General features: G+C 38.9%; 1 pseudogene; it reads left to right on the top strand.

The window, feature by feature from the left end:
• The first annotated feature begins 6,218 nt into the window (after nucleotides 1–6,218).
• LOC138040601 (ATP-binding cassette sub-family C member 4-like) overlaps nucleotides 6,219–27,500 on the top strand; it is a 40,414-nt pseudogene continuing 19,132 nt past the window's right edge.

Below are 27,500 nucleotides of genomic sequence, written 5' to 3' on the forward strand. Positions count from 1 at the left end.
TGTTATCGATTTTATCGAATTTCTAAAATGTATCAAATCTTCCATAAAAACACTCTTACGATTCAATGAATCAAGTAGGACGAATTTAAAGATTTATTTAACAAATCGATAATTGAATGAATACTGATAATCAAATAATATTAACACGATTCCCTGGCATGATTCAACGGGGAAACGCAACATAACATAACCGCTTTTTGTATTTACTCAGAAACTGTTCAAGCTAAATGTCGTAATGACATCCTACAAATACATGTACTACGAAGTACGAAGCTGCGTAGTTGTAATGCTAGACATTGTCTCCAGTAAATGTTTTGTCAGCAAAACCCTCGCCGCCGCAAAAATCATACTACAAATCAGAGCTAAAATCATTCTATAAATAAGTAAAACGAAGTAAATGATGAACTCCGCAACTAAAGCAGAAGAGAGGTAATGAAACAAAAATAACTGATATAAATTTGAAAGGAACTCAACATTAAGAAGCTCAGAAAACATGTTTGTAAATGCCAATAAAATTAACATTAAAATGATTATGATCAAAATGCACCTTTTCCTCTGTGGATCGTACATGATCCACAAAGGCAGAGGATGCGTGTCATTTCTAAACTGATTCCAATAATTTTGGCGAGAGCGTTCTGAGGTTTTTTGACTGTGGACTGATTTGCTGCTGTGGGCATGAGAATATGTTGCTTCTCTGTGGCTCTCGCGGACTTCTTTTACTTTTTCCATTAGTTGGGCCTTTGTTGAATTGTGTTTAAAACTGACACCCATCTCCTTTAAAACCTCTTTCAGTAATGCCACACTCATCTCTTCTGGGGGTCCTTCTTTCTTTTTTCTTATTCTAGTTTCTTTCTCCTTTGACTCCTCTTCTTGTCTTCTTTTCTCTGTTTCTTGAAGTTGCGGCAGCATTGCTAATATATTTTTGACATCATCGCCATTTACTTCCAAAACATTCTCCCGTTCAATTAGAGTTAGTTTGGCTATAAGGGATTTCATTGGGCACCAGACGAAACGGTTTTTAACTTGTAAAATCCAGGTGTTAGTTTCAGTGTCTACCGGTGCTACATTAACGCAACAGGTCACTGTGCTACTCTTGGAATCCTTACTATCACAAGTTAAAATAGGATATGCACTTTTTGCACAGGGATTGCAATACATTCGGATGACTTTACCAATTATAAGTCCTTCCTTGCCCATCCAAAAAGCCGCGAATGAGTTACAAATCAAGTCTTCCTTTTCTTGCGATCTCGATATTTTTCCAATGCTGTCATAATAATTTACCTTGGAAACTGCCATCCAGCGTGAATTTCTTGAGGTAGCTGGCATATACTGTTTACCTTGCTGTAGAGACAAGAACTGGGCTATGTGATAGTAGACGCCGTTGAACTCAACGTAGCACGTTGACATCTTCGGCATTCTGTAGTTTCCATTCTCGTCACGTATGACACGATTCTGCTTATTTGCTGATAGTGGGTCCTTCTCCAGGATATCCTTGTCTTCGGTGCTGCTAACAACTTTCTTTTGAGAAGCGTAACCAGCCGAAGGGTGATCCTTACAGAAATAAGTATACGCTTCTCGCGCTTTGTCATTCGGAAATTTAAGTCCCAAACATACTTCGTGAAACCACTTGTTACATCCAGGAAATTCACAGCCAAGCCAGTTAGTTTCTTTTGGGGCACGGAACGTACTTTCTCTGTATCGGCAACTACCCAAACGATAGAAAACACAATTCGTGGGCGCGCCATCGTCATACTCTTCGTCACCCTCTTCTTCGTTCATGTTTTCATTATATTGTTCAGTATTTATGGTGTTTTCTTTTGCCTTAGCTGCAAGATTGATGAAAGAAGTAGTGATTTCGTTTTCACTTTCATCTATGGCGTTTATCAATACATCGTTTTCAATTTCTAGCAAGTCTTCTACTTGTAAAATGTTATTTTCGTCAGGTTTATTTGCGGTACTTAACGGATAAACATCTGTGGTAGGATTTATCAACACAAGACCTCCTTCTTTTGTGCTTGTCACGACATTGGCCCTTTCTAGACTGGCGATCATTCCTAACAGTTCGGCAGTCTTGATCGCCTCCTTCTCGGCTTCTTGCAAACCCAAAGTCAGTTCTGCGTCCATATCTGTGGGCCACTTTTTATCATTTAACTGGTTGAAGGGCTTGGGATTCATTTCCTTTAGCTTCTGAATTCTCCTTGCAAAGTCTAATAAGTCTAACAACGTCAGGTTTGGTTTCCCGCGGCAAAATCCACGTAAACTTGAAAATAAAACCTCGCAAGAATCGGAACCAAACATCCAAGGCTCATAAGGAAGTTCCGGATAATAAATTGCATAAAGTTTCATTGAAATAATGATAGAGTGTCCAGCCAGAATAACATCGTCATAGGTCTGTCCTGATATAAAGTAATGGTCAGTAGGCTATCCCTCCATCTTAAGCCAAGCTCTACAGAGTCTTAAGAAAGTTACTGGGAGCCATGCACGCTTTGCCCTTTCACGAACGGACAATTCTTTTTCGGTGAACGCCGAAAAAAGACTTTCGCCAACCTTGAGGTACACTCTCGTTGCAAGTGAGGCCTTTTCATTCCAGGTTTTTAAGTAGTGACGAGCCTCAGGTTTTAACAGTCGTGTAGCTGCGTCCACGTTCTGCTTATCGCGGACATAAACGTCGCTTTTCCACAGACCACACTCCAATTTGAAACTCAAATAAGTTTGCATTAAATGTTCGATCTGTGCGATGTTGCTTCCCATTAATAAAATTCTTTTCACATTTAGTAATTGATTTCTCCATTTTTTTAAAATATGCCTCCAATCAGGAAACATCATTGTTTTACATGTTCTGCAATCTTCCGTCTGAAATGTTCTTGCTGCAAAATCAAAGCCCTTGTAATCTAGAGTAATCTGCTCTTCTGATAGATCATCATTTCGTTTGTGCTCTTGAAAATAGTGCTTACGGAACTTTGAGTCTCCATCCGCGCCTATCCCCAAGATTTCGATATTGTGGGTAGATCCCATTTCCATTGTTTGAGTCATCCATCCTTTTACGGTCTGGTAGTCCTGTCCTTTCACTACGGGGCTTATACAGAGAGTAAAACTTGGTGCGTGTTGGACCATAGGAGATAAGACGAAAGCATTAGCCAGTTTTGCTTTTTCATATGACTCGGAGTTCACTATGTCAATTATATCTTGTGCTGTCGACACAGTAACTTCAGTCTCCGTTGCTAAGCCAATTATTCTATTTCCTCTTACGCGCAATGTTGCAATTAAAGTTGTAGCATCGATTGCAAGAATAAATGGCCCAGTGTAACCAATCTTTTCGTAAAAGACTCTAGCCATCGAAAAAGATTTATCGGTGAGGACCGTTGGAATGACATAACTGCTTCGGCTTTGCCTGTAGATCGTTGAGAGGTGTAGTCCACCCAATCTTGTTCTAACAATTTTGGCCAGAGCTGCGCCCCCGTAGTTTAAGATTATTGCGAATAGAGACTTAGTTTCATCGGACCATGTTTTTGATTCCTTTCCTCTGTTACAGATCAAGTCAGTTAGAATTTTTATCAAAGGATCTGTTTCTCCATGTTTTTCAGTTTTCATCAAACAAGCCAGTTTTAATGCGACTTCTGGTACATGATCGTTACGGATTCCTTTTTGAATTAATGTCTCAAGTCTTTGCACTTCAATGTCAAAATTCACCACTTTATTTTGCAGACTTTCAATTTTTTGGCTGTAGTAGGTTTGCAAGTCGGTATAGCCTAGCAGGGCGTTGACATATCTCACTGCGAGGTCATCTGTTTGTTTCTGAACAGAAACGCCGTCCGCGATAATGTCCGTTACAGCAGCACATCGACGAAATACATCTGTATAGAGTTGGGTGTTAGCTTTCACAGCCAAACAACTTTGTATCATAGTTTCCAAACGAGTTTCTAAATGTACACGATTAGTAGCATCTTGCTCTATTTTTCGAATCTTTTCCTCACTGGCGCTTTGAAGGATTTCGATTTCGACGTTTGTGAGAGCTGGGGCTTCTTCTTCTCCCCCAACAAGAGCATCAGACAATTTGCGTCCGAAGTGGGTTTCTTTTTCAATTACCGCTATCCTTGTAGCCTAAAAGAAATAGGTTGATTTTGAACTGAGTACTGTAAGACACTATTAAGCTACTTACGTTATCACAGGGAATTCTATCATAGCCTCGTAGAATGTAGAATTTTAAACAAAATCTTTGTTACCCGAACTTTTTTATATGCGTCCGTTCTGCCTATAAACGTCCTCATCAGTCAAACTATCAAAATAAAAAAATATAATTCAAAACTAACTTACCTTGTTTATCAATTCATCTTCTACAAGACCTTCCGCTGCTTTTCGTTTTCTCTCCATCGACTGCAGATCCAGTTGGGTTTTCCTCGCCTTTTCACTAGTGCCTGTAGACTTAGTTGTAGGTTTAGTTGACGAAGAACTCCAAAAGGAAGTTATCTTTTTCGCATCTGCACATAAACAATGGGAAAGAAAAACGTCAAGCAATTTGCAACATTAGGTGATTATTATATTGTCTCAGTTGGGAATTACTAACTGAAGTAAGAAAACTCATTTGAATACTTACTTCCGGTAAAGGTTTTGATGGGTTTATAATCAGCGGTTAATGTCCACCCTGATAGCATTTTATGCCTCTCTGTTTCGCTGTGACGACGAAGAAGCCATGCGAGCTTGGTGACATCTGTATATGTGACGACCTTTTGACACGGACGGCAGTACAACGAAGAAGCATAGTCATCATCTGACCTGAGTTGATCCGTAAAGCCTAAACCTTCCAAGTCAGTTATAATTTTGGAAAGTTGGGTACCGGAAACATAGTATTGTGTAACACAGTTCAAAAAGAGGAAAGTCCCTAACAAATAAGGGGAATACATTTTGACGTTGTTGTCTGGCTACCGCATTCCTTGAAAGTAACGTTATATCCACGTTTCAATGCAAATTGGAGAAGGTGACAAGCCAACCAGTCGGGTTTGTTCCAACTGTTTGAAATTGTACTTTGTACCACGCTGTCTGGTACCGGAATTTGAGATAACCGGATTTAAGGGCTTTTCGGACGGTGAAATATCTTTCATTTAAGATGGGATACCCTGGTGGGATGCTAACAAGCCAAAGATGTATTGTCAACAAGCAATAAAGAACGAAAAATCAGGTACAAGTGCGTATGTCAAATATATTATATTTCGGGACATTCCAGTGCATGTGGGTGTAAAGCATACAAATAACAACACAGTTTTTTTTTGCCTTGCAGGATTATACATGTAGTTTATTTCAGTCGGCTTTTCATTAACAATGGTTCATGATCAAGACCACACAGCTTGATTCTATTCAGCCTGCACTCCAAGATCACTCAGTCTAGCCATCAGTAATTTCACTTCACTGCTGGTCGTATCACTTGCTATGACCTTTATCTGTAGATTTATTCCGCCTCCTTTACGCCACCTCCCTACGGGATCTGGAAAAGGACTTCCAGTAGCAATCCTGCATATGACCAAAAAATTGCAATATTAATAACTTAGGGTAAACGATTCATCTTTAATGTCAGGGATTACGACAAAGGACTATAAGAAGCCTATCAATCAATGGCTAATGAGATAAGTGTCTGTTTACCAAAATCTGGAATTTGTTCGTGCGCCACAATTACAAAAATAAAGATCACAATCGACCTTAATCTTACCCTTTCAGCACAGTAGATGGTTTTAAGTCCCAAAGTACTGGTACTAGGTCTTTTTCCAAGTGTCCCACCCTTCCTTGGCTACATAGCACTTCGAAAGCCTTTCCTCTACTTCCAATCTTTCTGCGAAGTTCAAACACATCTCCCACAGAAATGCCAAAGCTACACTCGTGTAAGCCCTTTACGGTCGCTTCAAACTGAAGAGTCTCACTTCCCGATGACTTTCCACAAACATCACTCCTGGAACTGCTTGACATTTTGCAACTAGCAAAAGACTGCGAACGATCTAAAAACGCTTGATGTTTACGGGCAGTTAGTCTAAACATGTACAGGGAAAGATTCTAATGCTTGTGTCGCAATATTTCCGCGTGTATGTATCGATAAGATAAGCGGCCATCTGACAGTGGTCAGTCATGTCCACATCACGTGCGTTTTAAAAGCGTGTTACTTGGATGTTACTTTGGTGGTCCTTGGTCACTTCAGACATCTCCTTCAGTACTAGGGAAAGTAGGGCTTAGAAATGAATTCTGTAACATTTAAAGTGACAGTCGATAAGGAGGACAGAAGTGCTCTTATGACTTTTGTTCAAGAAAAAGGGGGATCTATCGAAGAATGCGCAGTTCAAGCCGCCCGCCCGCAGGAAGCAGAATCGTTGTTGATTTCCGAAGACAAGAATGCTGAAAGTAAGTAATTTACACCATTCCGCTTGGAAATATGGTCACCAGAATCTGTTTTTAAAATAGTGTGCAACGGACAGTCAGAAGTCCTTAATCTTGGCATTGTTTTGAATTTTTAGAAGACGAAAGGGAACCGGTCCAGACGCCAAAAGCCATAGCGGATGGTGTCATTGCCTGGCTAAAGAAGAATAGCGTAAGCCAGGCATTATTTGCTGAGAAAATTTTAAGCAGAAAGCAGTCAACACTCTCTGACGTTTTAAGACAGCCGCCGGCCGAGCTACCAAAAGGCCAAGGCAAATGGATCTACGAGAAAATGGAGAATTTTCTCAATGACAAACAGGAGCAGCAACAACTTATTGCTCTCAAACAAGGTATTTGGGTTTTATATCATTTTTGAAGTATATTCTAGGATATAATTCAAGACGGACATAATCTACTGAGGGGGGGGGGGGGGTGAGCAAGGAAGGTCAATCCCTTAAAAGGGCTTTAAAAAGTCGGTATCTTTTCTTAGGTAAATGACCTAAATAGAGAGAAAAATCGGAAATTTAGGGTAGGAAAATGGACGACGTTTGTCTTAAGCCCAGCTAAAACAGGGTTAGTTTACCGTGGCGGACCGCCTCTAACCACCCAAGGGTATATCAAGTAACATCCCCTCCCCTTCTCCCAAAATGCCTTTATAATGACATGAGACTCTTTGTTAGGAAAGAGAAAAGCGGCTGTTAGCTCGGATGAGGAGGAAGTGAATGCTGCAAAGAAAAAGAGGGTCCACTTTACTGAATTTCAGCTGAGTGGACTAAACCATGCATATGGAAGGACAAAGGGCCGTCCGACGGCACAGCTAATGGAAAAGTTGGCCGAGAACTTTGACTTAGAGCAACACCAAGTAAGTGAATTTAAGATAGCTTTTTCCTGGAGATATAAAGTAAAATCATCGAGAGACCTTGCGAGAATATACCGGGAATATAAGAGTCAAAATGATTAACCGAGATACGGTTGCATGCAATAAACATATAAATTTGGTTTCTTTTTTTTTTCCTTTTAGGTTAAAACATGGTTCCAGAACCAAAGAAACATAAGAAAAAACAAAGAATGAAGTTAATGTGTTGACTAAATGAAATAAATCCTTGGTTGCTTAATGTTTCTGTTCATTGTTTTATATTAAATTAAAACGCTGTCCACATAGAAGCAGTTTTATTTTGTATGGTTTTTGATACTCCGATAAAATCGATATCGTTAAATACGCGGAAGACTGTGAGTATCGATTTCTATCGATTGATCGATAAAATCGATATCGGTTAATTAAAAATTATCGATTGATATCGATTTATCGAATGGTTTTCCGATATCGGTTTTTATCGATTGGTCATACCGGGCTTATCAGCAAGTTTTTTACATTTTGGTGAGTTAATTATAAGCTTAATTGAAGATGTACATGTAATACTGGTATCAGGATGGAGTTATTTCAATGATTTTAAGTCGCAATTAGCCAATGATAGTCTTTGTTCGTCCATCCAAAATTTTGCATATTAATCAGTTCTTTTCTTTCTCTTGTTGGTCCCAAGCTAAGGGAAACTGAAAACAAATTTACAATGCTCATGCAAAATCTTGGAGGGACAAGCACAGACTATTGTGGTATTTTCGTCTGATATAGCTAATTTTTTTGGTGATTAGAGACGTCTATTTTTTTTAGATATCGTTGTAGCTCATTTTAGGTCATTTTAGGTCATTATAGATAGCGTTGTGGCTCATTTTAGGTCATTTTAGAACCTTATAGATCATTATAGGTAGCATTGTGGCTCATTTTAGGTCATTTTAGGTCATTTTGGGTCATTTTAGATACTGCAGCGCTGTAGCTCATTTTAGATCATTAATTTTTAGGTCATTTTAGATCATTCCTTGTTTAATAGTAACTACGCGATTATCTTCCAAACTTTTATTCAATGTTGAAATACGCAGCTGAATTAATATGCAGCACAGGAGTTTCGGGCTTCCAATAAGCTCCATTTTCATGTAAAATTTTAAGCTAGTAAATAATGTCACTTTTCCCTACCTATAGATGCAACCCTCTGAGGTCTAATTGGTCAGTTTTGGACATGCGTATAATAGCAGACCAAAAAATCCAATTTAACTTACACTCAAAGTCAACTGTCTAATTGTTAAAAATCAAAGCTGAAAATTTTGTCAGTCAGGTATTAAGCATTAGCACACTTTACGAAAAAAAGGGTTTTTTTTTAATCATAGTAGCACTTTAGAAAGGCTTGTGGGAACTAGACAATTAAAGTATAAGCGTAGACCTGTGACATCACCCTGCGAACAGACAGAGATGTTGAAGTGAGGCTTAAGGCAAAGGTTATAGAATACTTTGTGAGCCGTGGCTGCGAGCATGGTGATCGAGCCATGCGAATCACACAGTTATTGAAAGCTAAGTGTTTTAAAATGGGTACTTAGACAAGTAAATACTGTTTATCAGTGCTGTTTGAAATGGGTGCTTTAATAGACTGTCTTAAAATTATGTGAGACTTACATTGCTGGCATGACTCGCTGGCTCACAGAATGATTGTCCAGCCCCCTCAAAATTTCGTGTTAAGTTAGATGTGGTACTGACAACTTGTTAATGACAACTTGATTTAGCGGCGTAGAGTAATGGTGCAGTTATGTGAGCAGTATGTCTAGCTCAGCAATGTGGCATAGTTTGACTCCCAGACTTGACATCACATGTGGGTTGAGTTTGTGTTGGTTAGAGAGTGAATTCTGTTCTGAGAGGTTTTTCTCTGGGTACTCCAGTTTTTCGAGGGCTCTGAAACCAACCAACTGTATGGTTTGACATGAGTTAACCCATTGATTCATGAAGGTTCCTCTTGACCTTCATGAATCAAATCGTCTGGCATTAGACCGTGTAAAAATTAATACTAAGTATGGTCGGTGTAGGCCGGTTCAGGAGTCAATTAAAGGGCATTGTCCCCAGTTAATGCCCCAACGCTATAATACACTTGATAAATGTCATCATCATCATCATCATTATTATTAGTGGGTCTAATAGTGTTGATATTGTATGTTTTAGGTGGCCCAATGATACATTTAAGAAGGGTTACAAGCGCCCACTGGAAAATGCTGATGTTTTTCAAGTTTTGCCTGAAGATGAGAGTAAATCTTGATATGTATTAAGAGGACAATTTAGACGTGCAATTCCAGTCTCAGACTGTTAAAAATACATCATTTAACTGCAAACCTCTTTGTCTGAGATAGGATGCAGCTCTATACAGCCTCTAATTTCATAGGATCCCTTTAGGATGAAGCTCTATTTTTTTTAGAGTTAAAGTCCATTGTTTCTTTTGTATCGTTCATTGTGTCCATTGTTTTCTGAACCAATCCTGAGAGCTGTTGTAATAGCTGCGTACTGACCCCTTCTGCATCCTGGTGCAAAATTCTTGGTTCATTTGTTTACATACATGTACATGTAACTAGTAGATTTGATTGTCAGTGACTGTACATACTACAGCTGTGGTTAATGAGCACTCGTCTGTTATTTAATATGTAATACTTTCATGAAAAAAAGAAAAGTAGGGCTGGCGAAGTGGTGGGAGTACTCACCTCCCACCAATGTGGCCTGCATTCAATTCCCAGAATTTTGACGTCATATTTTGGTTGACTCTACCCTCTCCAGTTGGTACTTGGGTTTTCCCCTGTCCTCAAAAAGCAATGTTATTTTGATTTGATTTGCATTAATTTGAGTTGATTTCAATTTACAGTTTCCTTACATGTAATTAATGTGCCAGTGCTAGAAGACTAGATCGACACTAAACAGTCCAGACTAGACACTTTATAAATAGAGTTCCTTTCCATTCCTTTCCTTTCCTTTCCTTTTTTTTATGCATCCATTTTTTAGTTATCTTTGTTTAATCAATGGCTTCTTCATTGCTTTTTATAGTCTATGGAATGAGGAAATTCAAGATGCAAAAAGAAAAAACAGGAAACCAAGGCTTAGGAATGCTTTCATTAAATTCTTGGGATTTTACTATTTATTTCTTGCTGCACCTGTGTTATTAGAGGTGAGTTAAAGCTTGAATGTCATAATTTTAAAAAATCTCACAAGGTCTTCGAGTGGCCCAATTTTTGACTCGCAAGCCAGATATATTTGCTCAACTAACAGTAGGTCGGGAAAAAAGAGGCCGGGCCAAGAGCCGTATCCAAGGGATGCAAAGGAGAAGGGTAGGGAACTTTAGAAACAATCTTAATCTTAATTCAAGACGGCACTGAAAAAGCAGGCCAATGAAAAAAACAAAAATTGGCTAAAGCTCACCATATGCACATGATTAAAAGCTTTGTTCTCCTATTGACATCATGGCATCAGACAGGATGCGGCGATGCGGATCTGCATGGTAGTTTCCACACATTTTTCTGCAATGAGCCTGGCCACTGTCAAAATATCAAAAATATCCGGTCGCAATGTTGCGACAAGATATATTGCATATAAAAATTTATAATATTTGCAAGTTTAAGAGAGTTGCAAATTAAATTGTATCATATCGTAGGGAAAATAAGAGCCTGCAATACATGTGAAAATGGTCAATGATCGAGGGAATGGATCATGGTCCTTTTGCTCCATACATGTATCTCCAAATTGAAACAAAATTCATGACGAGAAACAAAATGATTTTTTATCACTTTATTTATTTTAGCAAAAGTTGCGGCATAATGCCAACTGCTATCCGTTTTATTTCAACGGTGAAAGCTGGTCACAAGTTGGCGACTCCTCCATCTATTTTAATCTGAAAGAGAACAAATTCAGTCACAAATGCGACTTTATTGGTCGCAATTTCGAGTCCTGATTTACCATAAGCATGCAAATACATTGTACGGGCCTTATTATTATTTTAATGTATAAAGTAACTGTTTAAATTTCAGCATAATCACTGCCATAGGGCATACTGTTCCATGCGACCATAGAGCATTTTTCCATTTAGAAAAATGCTGTGATCATTGGTATACCGACAACCATGCCCACTATGGATGAATACATTGACCACATGTTGGCAGAAAACCAATCATTGGATGAATAAATTGACAAGCTTTTGGCAGAAATGCCTGGCAACTGCCGGGGCTATCCTGGATGAGCCACTACCAGAGGAAGAAAAGAGACGATTGAAAAGACCTTGCTTTGCTTTGCTTTGCTTTGATTCTGCTCACTTACACCTTCTTTGGTTATAGCTTTGCTGTACTTGTTCCCAACACTTTTTCCTTGCCCAAAATAGTCCTGTGGTGCTATAAGAGGAAAGGAAGCTCTCCGGGTGGTCCAAATGCTGCTTGCCAGGCTGCAAAGGCTCAAAAAAGCTTTGAAATGGCTTCTAAAGTTCCTTTTGCAGCTCATGTGGAATCCAGGTGCAGTGGGACAAAAGGAGCAGACCTTTTTTTACCTCTCCTGCATAGCATCCAAACACCCTTTTGTGCAGAGTGCATAGATCTGTGTGGTGTTGGGTTGTTGTGAAGGCAAGGGGTGTGTGGAGCCTCATTTCTCTGCCTCCCTGAAACTTTGTCCCAACCCAGAGGGGGCTGCAAGGAACTACAATGCCTTCCAGGTTGTTGATTGGACTGTTCGCACCTTTTACCATAGTGACTGGAAAAATGTTTGGTGCCTTGCAACTCACATTGGCTACAATGTTTTCACATTTTGCTGGATGGAAAACAAAGCATACGCAGGACTACTCCACGAGGTTTTGTCGTCCTATGATCCAGAGTTTGTGGCCCAAATTGGCCACCTCCTGGAGAGTGGGCACTTGACATTTTCTTCCTTGGACGCAGGCCGTTTCTACACTGTGTCCTTCCGCCAACATGACTGACATGTACTTTCACCCACTCCTTTCCGACCTAGAAGGCATTTGGAATATCCAGTCGGCCTGCCTTGCAACCTGGCAGTTGCACGGAGGCCTTTGTGGGATTCCAAACCAAGTCGCCTGTGTTGGGCAGGAGCGGGGTCGTTATTGCCAGTGCTCGGATCCAGAAAACCCAGGGCAATGGACATCCCTCCTTTCCCTCTCTTTAGCAAGTTGCACCAGCTTGGCTATATATGGAAAGTGCGGGGAGGAGGAAGACCCGGCCTGCAGCCTGCAGCCTGCTTTGAACACCCCACCATATCAGCTTGGCTCTTGGGAGCACAGACCCTCAAGGACTTTTTGAACAACAGCAACAACATATATTTTACATTAGACAGAATTATTAATGGATAAAAGGGTATTGGCCTCCTAAACTAACAAAAAAGCTTACATTAAAGTGTATACTAGTACTCTATCGCACCGAACACAATGTTGTGTATGGTAAGATGCAAAAAAAAGCTTTTCTGTCTTTTTACAGCAGTCTGAGAGGAGAACTGTAATATTATAAGACTTAATTCATTTTAAAAGTTTTTTTAAAAATTTCTCACGAAATTTATAGATACTTTCTCGTGTCATCAAACACTCTGCACCTATTATCATTCCTTCTATTACTTCTTTAATTATAAATACTTCGCACACAACTAGCACCTACCCCGGAGACCGGAAGATTGCTGAAGTGTCACCAATTCTGAAAGAAGGTGATTTTGAGGAAGCAGGCAACAATAGGCCAATCTCTTTATTGCCTATTCTTTTTAAGGTATGCGAAAAAGCGGCCTTAAACCAGCTAACACCCTATCTGACAGCAAACAAGAGGTTAGCAGTGAACCAGAGCGGAAACAAAAAATGGCACTCCACTGAAACTTCTCTTGTTGCCTCCACGGACGCTATACTTGAGGCGATCGACAAAAGAAAGTGAACAGCTGTCGTTTATTTGGACATGAGCAAAGCTTTCGGATTAGCATCAATCACAGCATTTTATTCCGAAAATTAAAAGCCATTGGGCTGGCCTCATCGGCAATCTCCTGGTTTAACAGCTATTTGTCCCAAAGATCCCAAGTAGTTCGCATCAATTCTGCGCTATCCAATGCCTTGCCTGTGAATTGTGGAGACTTGCCACAAGGTAGTGTGCTTGGAGCCCTGTTATTTAGTATTTAGTTTTTACGTAAATGACCTTCCAGCAGCCAGTGAGGTGTGCTCAACCGCTTGTTATGTAGACGACACGAAATTGATTCTTTTGTTCACAGTTGACAAATCTCATGCTGCTGAAGATAATATCAACAAAGATCTACAACGAATCTGTGATTGGTGCTTTGTGAACCATCTCCTGCTGAACCCAGACAAGACAAAGTTAATGGTGTTCGGCAGTCAACAGATGATTTGCAAATTGCCAAGCTTTTAAAAACTGTCTTTCCTGAGCAAGGAACTCTTGCCAGCAGACTCCGTTAAGGACTTAGGAGTGATATTTGATCCTACTCTGTCTTTTGATTGTCATATCACAGCTCTCGCTGCTTCTTGTTTCTCTAGGCTTGCTCAGATAAATCATGCAATTTAGCAAGCTTTCAATTCGAACTTACTTGTAAGTACTAAATACAATATGAGCGACGGTATTGTATCGGATATACAATGTCGAGCCAAAGGTGAGACATTTTATATCCGATACAACACGGGCGCGAATATTGTATTGTGGTGATGAAATGTCAGCATTTAATTGTTAATGTACACTAGGTATTTTTGGTGATTCAAGACATTTTAACCGTGAAAATTGAAAGAAACATTTATGTAAATGAAGAGAAAGCTGTATCAGAAATACAGATATTGATTAATAAAACATTTCTTTTGTTTTCCCATCATGAATTAATAATGAGTTTTATAATTATAATTAACACGCTCAGCCTGGTCTTTTAATAGTAAACTCTATTACTGTTCCACAGTCTGGTCTAATACATCTGACAAAAATTTACTTAAATTGCAACATGTACAGAACTTTGCTGCTAGAATAATTAGCGGAAAGACAAAATTCAATCATATTACTCCAGTGCTACGGGACTTACGGTGGTTATCTGTAAGACAGCAATTATATTTAAGAGACGCTGTTTTTGCGTTTAAATGCATGACAGGTTGCGCCCCTGATTACCTTAGATCTATTGTAAGTTATAGTTACCAGAGGCCAACTGAAGTTTCCTGTCCTGTGACATGAAATTCACAGCAGTTAAAATAATGTTCCTTTATCCAGAACAGCCACCGGTCAGCGGTCCTTCCAGTATAGAGCTGTAAGCTTATGGAATAGTTTAGATAAAGATCTTAAATTAAGTAAAAATCATGAATGGAGTTTTTAAACGTAAACTTAAGCACATGTTATGGGACATTTAGGTATTTGATTCCTAGTTATTAATTTTTTCCTAGTTATTTAATTTTTTTATATTTTATTATATTGATCACCGAAAAGCCCCTCAGGGGAGTGTTCAATAAAGTCTTATCTTAAAGTAGAGCTGTTTATTCTTTTTAAAATTTACCTCTGTTTTTTTTTACATCCTGGACAAAAGCTCTAGAATAAAATAGTTACTGTTCTCTCTGGTTTCTCTTTTCAGGAGGGATGTAAAATCTTTACCCCTCTGCTTATTGCCAGACTGATAACGTTCTTCAATCCAGTGCCTGGTATAAGCAAGACTGATGCCTACATCACTGGGGTGGGGTTATCTTTAGTTTTCTTGATTATGGCAGTGTTCCATGCTCCTGCCTACTTTTTGCCAACAAGGTGTGGAGTGCATTTGAGGATTGCTGCTGGATCACTTGTTTATAGAAAGGTTTGTATGATTATACGCCTTATTCCAAAACTACCACCATTTTAATAGTATTCTTTTGTTTCCTTGCAAATTGGCCTTTTTGGCCTTGCTTTCAAATGTAACAATTCAAAAGAATATAATTTTACAGTCATGTAATAACCTTGAACGAGGCCAAAAGGGCCAATTTGCAATCAAACAAAAGAATACTAAAATTGTGGCCATTTTGGAATAAGGTGTATATTATTTCTTAAATCACTAGCACCAAACAGCAACAACGATTCCTCAGATATTTGGATTTGCTAAAAAAATTCTTATCCCAACTCATGTCTTTGTTTGATTATAATTATGTGAAGCATAATAAAAACTACTTGCATGTGCAGTAAAATCGCTTTTGTGACAGGCCTTGTTGTTCAAAGGGTGGATAACACTAGTAAATATTTTACAGTTTGATACAGGCTCAGCCATACAACACTTGTGTTTGTTTCAGGCTCTGCGTCTGAGCCATGCTGCTTTGTCAAAAACAACAACTGGTCAAATAGTTAATCTCATGACCAGCGACATTCATAGATTGGAAATGGTATGTATAGTTTACATGATCTTTTAGAATACATGTAGGTTAGACCCTTGCATTTTAGTGTTGGTTTAGTAAGAGGCATTAATTAAGAGGCCTGCTAAATGTTTATAAAGTGTTACAATCACTAGCATTAACAACCAAGATTATTTACAAAATGTGAGGTCAGGGTTTATAATTGTTAAGGTTGTGTCTTGAAAGTTTCGGTTTTTGGTAAAGTTGGTTCATGTTTTTCTAAGGTACCAAAGTCTTTCCATTTCATCTGGATAGCACCATTAGCAGTAGTCGTGGTCACAGTTCTATGCTGGCGAGAGATTGGACTTGCTGTTCTTCCTGGAGTTTTTCTTTTTGTGCTCCTTGTCCCACTTCAGGGATTCATTGGCAGATGTTTTGCCAGACTGAGGTAAATTAAGTGTTTGTGTATTTGTTGCAAAAAAGGAGACAAGATTTCATCCTTTTCATTGGTGCTCTGACTACATGTATGTTTAATAACAATTATTGATTGGGCAGGCTAAGATATCAATCTTCTGCTTGCAGTTCAGGGACTGGATTTCATGGGTGCAGTTCAACCAGATTGGGCCAAAAACTTAGTGATTAAAAAAAATCACTTCCTTTTTTCCTTCAGATTTTTACACCTGACTGGCAAAATTTTATCCAAAGGCTGTTTACTTTGAGCTTAAGTTTTAGATTTTGTGGTCCGCCAATTACTCAATAAACATTTTCAAAACTGACCGATTGGACCTCAGAGGGTTGGATCCAGGAAGAAGTGATGTCAAAGGTTCACTAGCTTAAAATTTCACCGTTTGAATGCAGCTATATGCAAAACACGAGTTTCAAAAGTCAAAAAGCCCAAACCTCCCATGCTGCATGTTAATTCTGTGGCTTACACAGCACGCATTGCATTCTTAACTAGTGAGCCTTTGATGTCATTTTCTCCTTGATCTAGCTTTTTCAAGATCTTAATGTTAGTAATGGCGGACCATTAAATAAGAAAATTCCAGTTAAAATAAACAAGTGTCTTTTTTTAAATCAAAGCTTAAAATTTGGGTCACTTTGTGTTTAGTTAACATAGTTTTGATATCCAGAGGGGAACTTTAAAGTGCACTAAAATATTTTTAACATCTACAGTACATGTACATAAATCTCCCCACCAAAAGCAAACATGTGTTACCACTCTTACCTCAAAATTTTGCTTTTTATCTGCCATGATGCAATTTAGTTATCAAAACTAGCAGAAATTTGGACCCAGGACGGTGATTAGAGAGGCATGGCTCTGTTTTCGATTTTACGTCACAAACTGCTTTGCAATGCAAAGCAACATTCTAGGTGACAATGGTGACATATGTTTGCTTTGGATAGGGACATTTGTACTGGGACAGAAATATATTCGAGTTTAGGAGCACTTTAAGGCTCTGGTACAATGAAGCTGCTATTTGGTTCATGTTTAATGATTATACCAGAGCACAGCACTATAGTCAAATGTAATAAGATCAGAGGCAGGTATAAAGAGTGAGGAAGATACCAGAGTATATTGTGAGAAGTTAACCCTTGCATCAGGTTGAAACAGATGACTTAAACCCAATGCACTTATGATTGTGGAAGTGGGAGGGTACTTGATCATGACTCGTGGTCTTCCTTTGGAAAAGCTGTACTCTGCAAATTGTAATTCATTTTGTCGACTTTTGACTCACCCTTAAAACACTCATATTTTAGAGCCAAAACTGCTGTTTTATGTGATAAGCGCATCAAAGTGATGAATGAGATTATCTCTGGAATGATGGTCATCAAAATGTACACATGGGAAAGGCCGTTTGCCAAAATAGTGGCTCAAGTACGAAGGTATTACTATGGAGGTATTTTAAATTTTATCTAAATTAAGTACTTAGTTTAAAAGTGGAACTGAATTATTGTTTTGTTTGTTTGTGGAGGAGTGTGTACTGTACTAAATTTGATGGACAGCAACAGCAGTTGATTGATGCATAGATGCCAAGTTGTAGGGAGAGGCTCGCTGGAGATTTAATGGAGCGCCAGGTTAATCCGAGCGAGCGCCAAAGGCTCGAACTTTTCTTGGGGGTCTGGGGGCATTCCCCCCCCCCCCCCCCCTCACCAGGAAAAATTTTAAATCTGAGTTCTCCTACACTGTAGATCACTTTTCCTGCATTCTGAGGTAATTTAATGACACATTTTACCAAGTCACTTATGGTAAACACACACGAGTAGTGAGAAGAAAAGGGCTCTTGGGTCTAGAATTTCTTGATTTCTCGTCAATTTGCTGCTGATTTCTCGTCGATTTCACGATTTCTTAGATCATGAACAGTTTTACGTTTGTGGAACAATAATTTTGTATGATATATGTATGACAAAATTTGTTAACCCAAGCTCAGCTGGAGATTTTGCTTGCTCGGCTCGAGAGCTGGAGATTGAGTCTGAAAGCTGTCCAGAGTCTCCAGCCGAAAGCTGGAGACTTGGCATATATGTTTATGTTTAGCTATTAGTGTTCCACGCAGCTCAAAATTATGCCAAGTTTTGATAAAATTAATTGTGGACGTTTGGATGCTTGGAAATGACTCCTCGAATACAGCTATGATCTCAGAAATGAGCTAGTATTTTGCTGGGAGTAATAGCATATTTAAGTCCTTTTTTCAAACCACTCCATTCCAGCAAGCGTAGCTCTTTAGAAAAAAGGTCCAGTACCCATTTATCTTTGATAGTCGATCTTGAATTAAAAGGAGACGTCTTGCTGAGCAGAAGGCAGAGTTTCCTGTTGTATTTCTCTCTCTGTTTGATGGATAAATCACTGTCCAGTGGATACTTCATAGCAAAATCAATTGCGATATCCACTGGATAGTGATTTATCTGGTGGATAGCGTTGTCCACCTTTTTGACAACTGCATGGGGCGTGGTGTTATTTCAAATGGCATCTCAACCCAAGCAATTACAAAGTGTCCAATCAAAGCAGAGTTCACTAAAGTGAACGTGGAAACCTTATTGACTGATAGCAGTCTGTTGTCGATGCATAACCTTAAAAAAAAAGAAAACCAAGTGTTTTCCATGAGCTTGTATCTCTCAGCACTCTGCACAGAAGGCCAGAATCTCAAACTTGTTGTTCAAGCACCTTATTGTATTGACATCATGGTTGAAAACAAAATTAATGACTACAATACTAAGCAATACCGATCTTAATTGATGTATCGTTTGTTATGAGCTCATTTCCTGTGTGTTAGCAGCAGCTATCCAGTAACTTTTCAAAAGAGGGAGACGAGTTAGAATAACATAATTTTCGTGCTTTTATGACAAGCAGCAGCCCTCTGTTTCGCGTTTACCGTTTCACGTAAACGCAATGCTTGATCTCTTTCATGTCTGAGTGTTAACAGGCTTGTTGCAAATGTGTCAAACCTTAACGTTAGTCATATTATTCCTCAACTTTGTTTTGTGGAATTCATTTAATTTTGGCAATATTCACTTTCAATTGCAGTTCTTTAAGGCGCTTTTTTTCATTATCTTTCTTCTTTTAGGCAAGAAACAAAACTAATCAAGTTCTCATCATTTTTTCGTGCTGTCAATGGGGCACTGTTTTTCAGTGCATTGCCCTTGGTCTACCTTGTGGTTTTTACAACATTTGTGATGACTGGCCACACGCTTACTGTTGAAAGGCTGTTTGTTGTTCTGGGACTTTTCTTTTCTGTCAGAGTTGTCACCATGGTTTTCATCAGTACTTCTGTAATGTTCGTGAAAGAAGGTTCTGTGTCAGAGAAGCGATTACAGGTACATAATAGGATTTTTGCGAGTACTGTATCGGTCCTTTTTAATTTGATCACATCTTTAAGTTAATTACGTATGCCTTTACCCCTACCAAAAATTGGTGAAATGTCACACTTTGTCCTCCTCCACCTTGACTAATCTGTGGTTTAAAAACCTCTTGCCAATAACCTTGCGCAGTACTGTAAAATTGGTGATTTCCACATACCCCTGAATACATGAAGTCAACAGTCGCATGCAGTCCAAAATTAGGGAGTTTAAGAAACGATGACACCAGCATCTGTGAAAACGTGACTTCAAGATACATTACAACTTTGTGCTACTTGTATCTTATTATACATGTAGTAAGAATTTCGCGATTTTTCCATCCTGTTCACATTGTACAACATGGGCGAAGTACCCTAAAAATGGGTCGACTGCTGCGAGAGGTTTTGAAAAAAAGATAAAGAATGAACGAATTACAATGTACCATTGTATGCTCACTGACGTTGTCGTCAAAACCGTAAAATTTGGTCATTTAACGTTGTACTAAAATGCACTTTCTTTCTTTCTGGTGTTGTCATTACTGTATAGCTATCACGGTTGTCGTTTCTGAAACTTCCCACTCCAGTAAGAACGCAGTTTTTCAGCTTGATAAGAGCAAACTGTGATTAAAACTAATTTGTACATGTACACTAAATGAAACTACAAACATGCATGGTATGGAAGTAAAGGAAAAGTTTGGACATTATACAAATTAAATTGACCGTGAAAAAACGTATAGCTTTCAGTGGAAGCATGACTTTTGTATCATTTTATAGTTCTGTAATGTATGCTTTGTTTTGTGTTTAGAGAGTTTTAGAGTTGGAGGAAAGGCCTACACCTTTATCTGTTGAATTGAATAGCACTGACAGTAACGTGGAAGCACCAGTGGTGCAATTAACTAACATTATATGATACTGGGATCAGGTGCGAGATCAGAATTGACATAGTTTTCGTGACTTTTTTTGTGACATTTAAAAATATCTTCTTATAATTTTAATTTTTGTGTAGTGGCTGAGCGATCCTTTTAATATTCTTTTCAGTCTTTGAGCCCAGCACTTAAGGAAGTTACCTTTGAAGCAAAGCAGGTTTGTGGGAATTTAACTTTTTACTGGGTTGCCTATGGCAAACCCAGTCGAGGTCTGCGTTTAGTTTGTTTGTTTTCTTTTTTTTCTTTCTTTTACTTTTTTTTTTTTCCGTGTCGGTAAAAGTCTTGCCTGTCACTCCCCTGGTAAGTGGTGTCTTTGTGCATAGGGCCTTCTGCGCGTATTTTCTTAGGATCGAGAGGGTAGTGGAACTGCGTAGATTTCTCTGGTGGACACAGTAGAATCATTAACTTAGCCTGCAATGGCGTTGAAAGTCATGTAACGCGAATGGCGTTTTATAGTGGATCCTTAAACAAAATATACCCTTATGGAGCTCAATAATGGAAAGTCAGTTGGATAAACTAGGCAGGAATCTCAAAAGCGACGAGTACTGGACTTCGACAACAATCTATCACCCGTCGAGACGAAATCAAAGTGAGTTGTATTTACCTGAAGTACATGGTAATTTGACACGATTGAGTTTCTTGTCTTCACGCACGCAATGAAATAGGAAGAGGTTCTCGCCTCTAAGAGCGAATATGTTGTTTGTTTCAATAAATTTCTCGCTGGAAAAGGATTCTGTGGTATTTTCTGCCTTTGTGAATTATAATATCATGATGTGTATTGAATTTTCGAGCTTAAGGTTGAAATGTGATGTGGGAGAAGTTTTTTAGTATTGCTCTGTAAGCAGGAAGGGTTCACAGGCCCGTTGGAAGCGTGCTTGAGTTTCAACAAAATGAGCCCCAAAATCAGTGAAAACTTGTGACGCAGATGAATAATAAAGTAGCTGCTATTTCCAAAATGATGGAATTACCTGGTGATAAATAACGTCGTACGCGTCTTGGAGAGTAAATTTTGACTTTGTATAAACAAGAGTTGGGCGATTGTGATCTTTGTTTTGACTTCGCTCATTTCATTGTCAAACTTTATAACACTTGACAGAAAAAGAAACTTCCAAAAACCCGGTATCTTGCCATCATTTGACACAGATGCTTCACTGTTTGGCGAGTAAACATGCCACGGTAACTTAATCACGGCGCCCGCTGAATTCCGGCCATGTCACTTTCGATTTTGCAATTTACTTGAACGTAGCAAAAATCTCCCAAAATGTTTGTCGCTGATCGTAACTTTTTATATTCTATATTCACGGTTCAAAATTAATGTTGTTTTGATGTCGTAAATATTTTATTCTCGATCGACCGTCCGGGAAACTTCCTTCTGCTCTTTCTGAAAACTATGTATCAATAGTTATTTGCTTTTTCATCAATATTTGTTTTGCATAAAGCAAGCTAACAAAATCTGTACCTTGCTGAGTTCGCATTTGTTAGCGTTAATAGTACTTTCGGTCAGATGTTTCTGTTTTTTATGAGGGGTTTATTGTTGTGGTCTCCCATCCTAACACTAACCCCGCGAAACAGGGCTTGACTTCAGTGAAGTTTTTTATATGTATTACAAAGCTGTCAGATGCTCAGAGGGCACACTTGTGGTGAAAAGAAGTTGAGAGGGAACTTGAAAATTATCAACATGTCAGCCCAGAAGCCAATGTTTCTCGTTTCTCTTTTATTTGTTATTCTTCAGAGACTGGAATGCTGTATTTCAATACCACACAATTCAATGCCTTGTGATTTTCTGTAGCACGTACCACAGGCAACCCAGTGTATGCTTCACAGAAGCATCTCGTTAAAGTTGAGGTCTGGAAAACTTATCCACAAATCTTATTCTTTGAGAGAGTATCAAAAAGAAACTGCCTAAATTTATTTTAGCTCAAGAAGAATATGTAATAGAGTTTTTGAAATGCTTAAATGGGAAACTGCTTGCAACCGTTTGCCATTATCACTCAGTTAAGAAGTAAATTACATCCAAGGCTTGAGTTTGCGAACCAGTGCGTTTATGAAAAATGAACTTTTTCTTTCAGTGTGAGTTACATGTTGTGATTGGACCAGTTGGCTCAGGAAAGGTATAGTTCCGAGCTCTTCACAGACTGCTCTTCTTGGCACGTGAAACTATTCTACAATTTTTCCTTATTTTTTGCAGCCTTAATATTGCTATGCTATGGAATGAAGATTTATTTCGTTTACGAAGTTTCTGCATCATTCAACGACTAGGAAAAATTAGGATCATAATTTAATTCCTTTGTAATTGCGGCTTTTTAACATTATAGGCTTATGCGCCGAATGGTTTCCTACATGTAATTCATCAATTTAACTAGGAATGATATATTTTCCTCAACAGTCCTCCTTGCTGATGGCTTTGCTTGGAGAATTGCCAATTTATAGCGGTGAGAGGAAGGTATCTGGCAGAATAGGCTATGCTTGCCAACAGCCTTGGATATTTTCTGGAACAGTTAAAGAAAATATTTTGTTTGGCAAAGAATTTGTCAAAGAACGGTACCTCAAAGTCTTAGAAGCTTGTGCTTTGCAAAGGGTTTGTAATTATTTGACTTGTTTATTTCTTTTATTTATTAATTATTTCTTTTGAATTTTAGTCATGATTTCAGAAGCAAGTAGAACATCATTATAGTAACTCGAGCATTAACATCAATAATGTTTGGTTCCACTGGTCATTTGATCGATTTCATTGTCTGGATCCACTTGCTAAACAACTTCATAAACTCGCCCCAAACGGGAAAAATGAAATAACTAGACGCTCCATGAGCGTGTTGCACAACAATAGAAGGCACTGAGTTGGGTGGTATTGAATTGCAGCATCCCAGTTAATTTTTTTAAGTGGGGGGGTCATTTAGGCCATTTGAGGGGTCACCCGGACGTTGTGCTCACGTGCGCGAATCGATAAGCATAATAATTTAACTACAATCAAAATGGGTCTTTTCACGTTGTCAAAACCGCTAAAGTGCGTGAAAACACTGAAGCAGCACACGGACCATCGGAACGGTTTGGCCTTTTCTTCTCGGGCAGAGGTCACGCAACGCTGTTTGTAACAACAGCTGTTGAGAACCGGTTTTTTGATTTATCCAATCAGAAACTCCCTCGAATGTAATGTCCAATGAGCAAACTAGGACAAATAGGCCATTTCCGAGTTCATGTCTGCCTCCACTTCAAAGTGAGTCTAAGTGCGAAGTTTTTCTTATGATAATTAGTTTGCTTTCATATGTAAAGTAGAACTAATTACCATCACAAAAACTTTGCACTTAGACTCGCTTTGAAGAGGAGGCAGACGTGAACTCGGAAATGGCTTTTTCTGTCCCAATTTTATGACATGGAAATGAGGTTCCGGGGTTGTGCTACCAGAGGTTTTTTTTTTTCTTTTTCGTCCTCGACCGTTGATTTGGAATCGCGGAGCGTTCTCCCCGACCTTGAACCAAAAATTCCTCTGGCACCCAGGGTAGCCAAAAGACAGATGAAAAAAAAGTAACATATTTTTATACAAAACTCTGAATTTCTAATTCTCAGCGAAAGATTAATGGTAATCGATCGTAAAAACACTAAAATATTTGCCGTCTTTGACTTCTATGATTCAAAAGGAAGGTCATGATGTTCTGTCAAAAGGCAACCACAAAAGTGCATGTGATCACCTTGTGTCAACGTTCTTGTTTACATTAAACTACTTCTTAGCCAAGAAACTTCCTGTCTTTCGTTTGTTAATTTTGTTGTAATATTTCACTGAATGAATATTTACATTTCATCTGTCGAGTCAGGAAGCCTTCTTTGTCTGTTTTAATCAAAACAGAGTTTGTAATTGAAAATATAAATATCTATGAGATATAGACATACTTGCGAGCCCGTGAACCTCAATTATCGCAAATCACAATGCTGACAAATACAAAAGCGAAGGAAATGGTTAGTAAATATGAGGTTTTTTACTATCTCACTGTTTTTGGGTTAGATTAAAGCGATATAATAATTAATAGCTAAAAATAAAACGGATAAATTCCACTCAGATTCTGACTGGATTGCCATATGGCAGCCCAGTGAAAAGAACAAAAACACAAAACATTCATTATGTGGAAATGAGTGAGTGAGTGTAGCTATTAGTCTCTCCCCTCCGGGCTTTTCAGGGCTAATTTACAATGTGTTTCGGGGGACTTAAGCAAGACTGCTTATTACACAGTTTACAATTTTAATTTAGGAAGTGAAAGATGCCCCAGATAAGGTGCGATCACAACACCGGGGACTACGTCCCCTACTCTTATGGAATAGTGAGTGGGTTCTTTAACGTCCCATGCTATTTGATTTCCAACAAGGGTTATGAGACGGGACCTCCGGTTTACAGGCCTTATCCGAGAAGACTTGAAAATCTAACTATTTGCAGATGTAATTACAAAGGCAGCACATTCTCCTCAGTTATTTTAAGACCCTGAGTGTTGGTCCGGCCGGAGTCGAACTCACGACCTCCCGCATGACAGCCCGATGCTCAACCAACTAAGCCATCGGTGCGCGGTGGCGACATTTGCAGTGTCAGTCTTGTGTGGTTGAATTGTGTTTTAACTGAGCACTTGGTGTCGTCCGTTAAGTAAAGAAGCTGCAGTTTTGAAGTTGCACCAGGTACTACAGTATATTTGTCGTCACAGAGTTTGATTAAATCAAGAAACAAATCTCTCTGAAGTACCTTGCATTAACCACTCACGCCCTTACAAAAAGGAAGGTAGAAAACACCTTCTTCTCATTTATTAGCTGTTAAACATAATCACTACTAAGAACCATGCATTGCAAATTTGTCCTGTCAGGACTTGGAGCTATTTAACGATGGAGATTCCAGTTTGGTCGGAGAAAGGGGTGCAGTGCTCAGTGGGGGACAAAAGGCACGCATCAGCTTAGCGAGGTTTGTATCAAAGGGAGAGTATCACGGTAGTGCGCATGTTCTAGCCATATCTAATGTCACCGTTTATAAGCCAATCGTACGGGTGAAAATTTCTCTCAGATCTTAGCTGATTAGTGGTTGGTCTTTTAGGAAATGGTGTAACTCTTGTATTGCACGATACCACGATGTCATTTCAATGTTATTATGTGGTTCATTCCGGAAGGTTAATTACTTAATTACGAGCAAATTGTTCATGTTATCTTTTTTCCTTTTTCTAGAGCTGTTTATAACAATGCACACATTTATCTTCTTGATGATCCTCTCAGTGCAGTAGATACAAATGTGGGACGTGAACTCTTTGACAAGTAAGTTAAGCCCCGTTGACACAAGCAATTTTTGGGTTTGGTGACAATTTGGTGTACTTCGATCGTCTGAAAAGGACTGCCAGTAAATGCATGTGAAAAGTCGAGATCTTCATCTTGTTAATTTTAGGGACCATATTGTGAGGCAAACAAAAAAATGCCTTGTCATTCTCGCATTTCACGTTATGACAAGAGAGTTAAAGTTATGAACGGGTATTTCACCCTAAATCTTGTGTCCATTCTTTCTTTCCCCTTAAATTGTTAACCAATAGCCTTTTACTTAAAATTTTCCTGTTTGATAAATTAAAGGACACCAACTCGGTGTGTTTGCAGGTGTATTCTTGGCTTATTGAAAGAGAAGGTCTGTGTTTTGGTGACCCATCAACTGCAATACCTTACAGATGCAACCTCAATTTTATGCTTAAAGGAGGTAAGTACTATTAGCAAATATCAAAAATACCATAATACTCTTTGTTTGTTCCTCCAAAAATTTTCATAGGCGTTGTTTCCAGTTTCTCTTGGGACCGTTATAAGTCCCAAGAGAAGAGAAAAACAATGCTTATGCAAAATTTTGGAGGGACAAACAGAGTATAATTCACTACTTGTATAAATCCCCTAAAACACCTCTTTTACTCCCCAAAAATCAGCATAGGCATTGTTTTCGACTTCTCTTGGGACTGCGAGTGCGCCCTGTCGAGTGGCTGCATAATTGTAAGCTCCGTATTTTTAGTTATTTTTTTAACCTTTTCCCCGTGTTTTGACTAGTTAATTTTTTGTAAGAAACAAGCATACCTTACAAAAGAACGTCAACATGCTGGTTTATACAAGGAATGCACTTTTATCATTGCGAAATTCGCTAAAGATAATCAACAGGACAAGTCACGGATCGCTTCCCCGGCCATTATCAAGTGAACTTTGGCAGAGACTCAAACTCTATAATCTTCTGGCCACAGCAAGAGGGCAAAGAGGCGGTAACCACCGACGAAGGACGAAGAAGAGCAGTGGTATAGCTATAACTGTGTTTGAATCCAACGCAAATTGTCGCACAAGACAGCGAGGTGAACGAAATGGTGTAAACTATTCAAACTTATTAAATATTCAAATTGACACCTCGAACGTGAATAGCAAGAGGGCGTCGACTGTTCAGTCTCTATCAGAGCAAACATTGGGCCAAGGAAACCAGCCGAAAAGCTTCCAAAGATCAAAAATCTTGATGGCTCATTTAAACATCAGATCCTTGAAAAATAGAGATCATTTAGTTCAGTTGCAGACGCTGGTGAGCGAAAAGGGTTTCGACGTATTGGCAATTTCGGAGTCATGGCTCAATTCTACCGTTTCCAATGTGGAGGTAGAAATAGGCGGATATAAGCTGTTCCGACAAGATCGACTAAGGAAGAGAGGAGGCGGTGTGTGTGTCTACATTCGAACTTCGCTCAAGGCAAAAGTCTTAAAGGAACTTTGTGCGATCTCCGATTCTGGTTTTCAACAATTTTGGCTTGAAATTCAACACAAAAAGCTGAAAGTTATACTGCTATGCGTTGTTTACAGACCTCCAGACTGCTCTGTGTCCTGCTTTGGTGACGATTTTATGGAAAACTACATGCATGCTCTTACGTTTGGCAAGGAAATATTTGTAACTGGCGACCTGAACTGCAATATGTTAAGTGACTGCCCGGAAGCCCACTCCCTAGGTGACCTGTGCGACAGCTTGAATCTTACGCAGCTCATCAAGACACCTACTAGGGTTACATCTCAGTCCTCATCACTTATCGATGTTATTTTAGCATCTGATACTAGCTTGGTAGTAGATAGTGGCGTGGAAGAAACGCACATTAGCGACCACTTTTTGGTATATTCCAAACTGGAACTTAAACGACCAAAACCTGAGCAGATTTACATCACGTGCAGAAGTTATA

This window comes from Montipora capricornis, chromosome 3 (genome assembly GCF_036669925.1).
Source record: "Montipora capricornis isolate CH-2021 chromosome 3, ASM3666992v2, whole genome shotgun sequence".
NCBI lineage: Eukaryota > Metazoa > Cnidaria > Anthozoa > Scleractinia > Acroporidae > Montipora > Montipora capricornis.